Genomic DNA, 5,477 nt, shown 5'->3' with positions numbered 1-5,477 from the left:
ACAAAACTCACCCAAACTAGTAGATCCAGCAAGTGGCGACGACATCCTGCTTGACGGTGGTGTCGGAGTGGAGTCACACAACCTAGGCAGCAGCGACTCGGAACCAGAGGCGGCAAGCTACAGATTCGTAGGTCAGAGAGAGAGAGGCGGGCGTTTGAAGTTCGCCGTCGAGCGGCGCATCGTTCGTGGACTGTCTCTTATACACATCTAGATGTGTATAAGAGACAGAATTAATTCTCTTCCTTCCACTTTTAAATCCCTTGTTCCTTTAAAATTTTCAATTAAAAAAAGAATTTAACCAACCCCCTCCCAAAATAAAATTAATTCCTGACATCAATTTCAAATTAAATTTGTGTGACATAAAAGGTTCAATTTCCACAATTTCCCTCTAATTAAACAATTAAGACGAATCACTTCTTTCTTTGCGATCAAATCACAATAATTACACTTATATTTCCAAATTTCCAAAAATTCCCTTTAATACTAGAAAATACTGAAATTGCATTAATAACAAAATTCGAGGTGTTACAATTAACGCATGCGGTGAACTATTTCCTGCAAAACAGAGACTGAAACATTCAATTTTGCCATCGCAATGGTGTTAGTGGGTGTGTTTACGACATTTCATAATTTTCATATTTCTGAACCAATTTTTATACTATCGATGCAACTTTCCTCTCTTTTTGCCACGATATCTAAATAAAACAATATAAATAACTTGTATTTCTATAAGTTATCCCAGGGATACGTAGATAAATTGCTCCCTTAAGGGCTGATTTCGAGTCTTGAAGAATGTGGCACCACACCCTCTCCTGGCCCCAGAGGGGTTTAGTCATAGGACTATGACCTATTATTCATTAGAGGGATCAATGGTACTTAAGGAGTTAAATGTAACTACATGGAAAAAATGGTAATTTGGCCCAATTGTACTTACGAGCAATTTGTGAAGGATCATTGTATTGTTAGTTTGTTACATCCAATGGACAAAGAAATATATATGTAATGCGAAGAGTGCAGCTGTTGGTCTTTAGTGAAGTATCGGATAGTTAACGGATGGTGGATAATGTAATTAAAGAGTTTAATTAATTCTTCATGTACCGTTGGAGCTTCAAGCTACGGTCCATAAGGTCCCCTTGGTAGCTTAAAAGAATTTAGTTGAGAATGAGTTTTTCGGTTAATTTGAATTGTTCAAATTAATAATATGGAATTTAGTTATATATGATATAATTAAATTGAATCAATTATATATGATATAATTGTCATAATGTATTTGATACATTATTGTTTGATTGGAGTAAATAAATATTTGAATAAGATTCAAATATATTTTATATGAATGCTATTCATAGTTGTTAAATTTAATATAAATATGATTTATATTAAATGTCAAAAAATAATGAAAAATAACTATGGTTTATATTGTATATGGTACAATATAAAAACTATAGATTATGTGTTATATTTGATATAACATGTAGTATAATATAAATATAATAAGATAAGTTAGTTATCATATTTATATATATTATTTTATTATTTTGAAAAATAAATAATATTTTCTCTCTAACCACCATAGTGGGTAAGTGGTTTTATGGAAAAAAGAAATCGAAGAAATTATTTTCTCTTCTTCCTGATAGATGTTACACAATAGAGAGCTTCGCTATACGATTAAGAGAATCACATAAACATTCTGTGTGACTTCTTCAATCTTCTTCCTCCTCCAAGTATGAGACTCCTCTCAAAGAAACTTAAGCTTCCCCTAAGCATGAACATATTAGTAGATAATCACTTACACTTCTCGTAAGCATGAGGCTCCCTCTCAACAACATCCTTTCTACCTTAAGTGAAGACTACCCCACTTAATGAACTTAGGCTTACCTTAAGTTTGAGCATCTCTTCTCAAGTAATGAAAATTTAGGCTCTCCCTAAGATCGAGATAACTCCTTCTTTTAACTATTCAAGGTGAAGAATTATCTCGAGCAAGGCATCAAAATCTATAGAACCTTCTTGATTCATAATCTCTACTAATGGCACACCAACATGTTGTTCGACCATAATACAACACAAAAGAACTTCAATCAAACTAAAAGCGGCAACCCTAGCAAGAGAACAACTTGCCCTTAAATAAACAAAACAGAAAAAGGTAAATACCCAATTCAAAACTGCACAACTTAAAAAAAGGAAAATATCCAAGAGAAATAAAATCACAAATCACAAGGTAAAATATCGATAGGATCAACATTCCAAGAGACATACTCTAGCACATGTCTTGAGACAAAAAAAAAAAAAAACACATCTCTAACAACAAAAGTCAAACAACATTAAAAAAATGTAACCAATTCCAAATCTCTAACATGTATATTCCTTTATTTTTAGTTATACAATTTTCGTACATAAATATTAAAATTGACTGAAGCATATATAACATTGCCGAGGATTCTACATTAAAAAAGTTGAAGGACCTCACATTTTTTATAAGATGGAAGAGTTACTCCTCTTATATCCATTGATTTTGAGATGGAACCCATATTATCTAATAGACATGATATTTATATAATTTGGTAAAAAATTGGAAGAAAAACATATGCAAAAAATTTCTGCGAGACTTTATTTTAGAAATTTGGATGGAAGATTAGAAAATCTTCTGTAATAGGTTATCTAATTTCTTTATTTTAAAATAATGTTCACAGTATCTTGTAATGGTGGTTTATCATTACTCTATAATGTTCAACAATAAAAAGAAAGTAACTGCAAATTATTAAAACATAAGAAGATTATATTACATCATTATATTTGTTAAGTCCTAAATTTGGATGGGAGAAAACCATATGATCTTCACGTGCTACAATGATAAATTCATAAAAGTGGTGAATTGCAAAAAAAAAAAAAAAAAAAAAAAAGAGAGAGAGAGAGAGAGAGAGAGAGATAAAAAAAAGAGAGAATTCCATGCAAAGTAAGAGATTGAGAAGAAGTTTGATGTTTTTTTTTTTTCACCTCGCAGATGAAAATGATGGATTTAGTTAGGGTTAATCATAATCATTTTACTAGTCAGATACAAGTTTTTCCTAATCCTGAATAAATTAAGTCTAAATTTGGTTAATTCAATTAAAAAGGCGATAGGATGACTCGTCACTTGATATATGGATGGTAAACGAAAAGCACTGACAACCACTGAAACGATAAAAAATACTAACAAGTAAACAAATAAAGACACATAAAAGTTGGTAACCTAGTTCGGTGATGAACAACCTACATCTAGGGCAAAGTGCGTCCAGGAAAGATAATCCACTAATATTAAAGAGTTAAACAGCTTAAAACGCAGTATTTATCTGTAACACACAACCACTAAAGTGACTTAGGTAGAGCTCAATTCACTAATCACCTAGGCTCCCCCTAGATGTGAGACTCCCCCTCAAGTGTACTTAGGCTCCCCCTAAATTGATAATATTAGTATTAAACACCTCGCCTTCCAATGATGAGTGAGACTCCTCTCACGATGATATATTTCCTCAAGTCAGCGAACTCCCTGCACTGATGAACTTCAGGATCTCCTAAGATGGAGAACTCTTTCTCCGAAGCTGAATCTTAGGCTTCTCCTAAGCTTGAGAATCCCTTCTTCGACAACAATAGCTTAGGCTCCCCCTAAACCTCTATTTACTTCAAAGTGATGTATTTCAATAGATGAAGAACTTGCATAACGGAATAGTGAGCGAGCAAGAACACAATGTAGAACAATTTGACCGTCAAACTAAAATCATCTTGATCAATAGAATAAAATATGGTAGACTTAAATGCACAACATAATTCACTTTAAGTAGTCGAATCCATGAACGGAAACAATTCACAATTAGGAATAGAAAGGTTGCACTTCAATAAAGGAAAATACCGAACAAAATATTACAATCAGATACTTTCAGATAAGGAAAATATTCGGTAGGAAAATACTCTGGTGTCATAGACAGATGTTAAGACTTTATTTGAGACATCTGCAGAAACGTCTATCTTCAAAGAATCTAAAGCCAACTAAACAAATCTTCAAGATCAATAATTAACAAGGTAACCTAAATTTATTTGAGTCCAAATATACTTTTCATATTAGACTTATTTTTGCATGGTCATTGTCTCGAGTATGGGTCCAAATTTACCTCCTATGATATGATATTTATGTATCACTAAATTTTATAGCTTTAATTAAAATTCTCCGGTGTACACACATGAGCAACTATATTCTCCCTTTTTTCTACCCCAAACATAATTTTGTCTCCTTTAGTTTCTATTTCCAGCTTTTTATATTAATTTATATTTGCAATGAAAATATTTCAGGAGAGATATTCAATAAAGAAAATGAACATAACTAAAAAGAATATATTCTTCATTTAAAAAAATTATTATTATATTTTAGAATTTAATTATTCAAATAAAATTATGAAAAATTATTTCAAAGGGTAAAACTGTTGAAAATATTTACAAAATATAGCAAAATTTTAGAACTATCAATGATAGACACTGATAGACATTAATAGACTTCTATCGATAATATTGATAGACATTGATAGAAGTCTATCAGAGTCTACTATTGATAGTTTTAAAATTTTGCTATATTGTGTAAATATTTTGGTTTATTTTTCAATATTTAAAAACAACCCTAAAATTATATGAAATTGTTATTTTTTTAATAAATTTATTACAGTATTATAAGAATAGTTTTGTATATATTTTTATTTAAATAAATGAGAGTGTACAAGAATTGTTCAAATGAAAAATATATTCTTTTTATTTAAGGATAAAAAGAAATTTAATTCATTGGAGGTGCGGGGAATTGAACCCCGTGCCTCTTGCATGCAAAGCAAGCGCTCTACCATATGAGCTACACCCCCTTCCTTTGTTAAAATTTTGTTAAAGGTTCTAAATTATTTTCGGTTTCTATATTATAGCTTATTTAACACATTATTAAATTTGATTTATATAAAATTTCTTTTACAATATTGATAGCACTAGAAAAGTGCTATCTTCCTCTATCTAACTCGAGGTTTTTAAGCTACTTAATGTCTTTAAATTGATTGTTTTGTAGGACTCGAGTGTACAAGAGATCAAATAAAGCGTTTGGGACAAAAAGGTGTTCAGATGACCAAGATAGGAGCCAAATTGAACAAATGAAGAAAAAAGACCAATACATTGAAGTATTTCGCACTGCCGAGCGTCACAATGCTCCTCCAAAGCATAAAATCAACGCTCGCTCGACGCTTGAAGGCAATAGGCTTGAGTGCAGGGCATCGTTGCAACGCTCCGAAGATGGAATAATTTCACTGTTGCAATGCTAGTGCAACGCTTAACTCTAACGTTGTGTGGTAGAATGGTAACGTTGCGAAGTCTAACCCTAGCGTACGTAGTTTGACGGAACTCCCACCCTCATGCACGCGCCACAAGCATCAAGGGCATCGTTGTGACACCTCCTTGACACTCAGCAAAAATGCGTT

General features: G+C 32.0%; 1 non-coding gene across 1 annotated transcript; it reads right to left on the bottom strand.

The window, feature by feature from the left end:
* Window positions 1-4,804: 4,804 nt before the first annotated feature.
* On the bottom strand, window positions 4,805-4,877 carry TRNAA-UGC. The gene has a single exon. It is a non-coding gene; the product is annotated as a tRNA-Ala (tRNA).
* Between the last annotated feature and the right edge of the window lie 600 nt (window positions 4,878-5,477).

This window comes from Benincasa hispida, chromosome 7 (genome assembly GCF_009727055.1).
Source record: "Benincasa hispida cultivar B227 chromosome 7, ASM972705v1, whole genome shotgun sequence".
Taxonomy (NCBI): Eukaryota; Viridiplantae; Streptophyta; class Magnoliopsida; order Cucurbitales; family Cucurbitaceae; genus Benincasa; species Benincasa hispida.
This window is presented reverse-complemented; position numbering and strand designations above follow the sequence as displayed.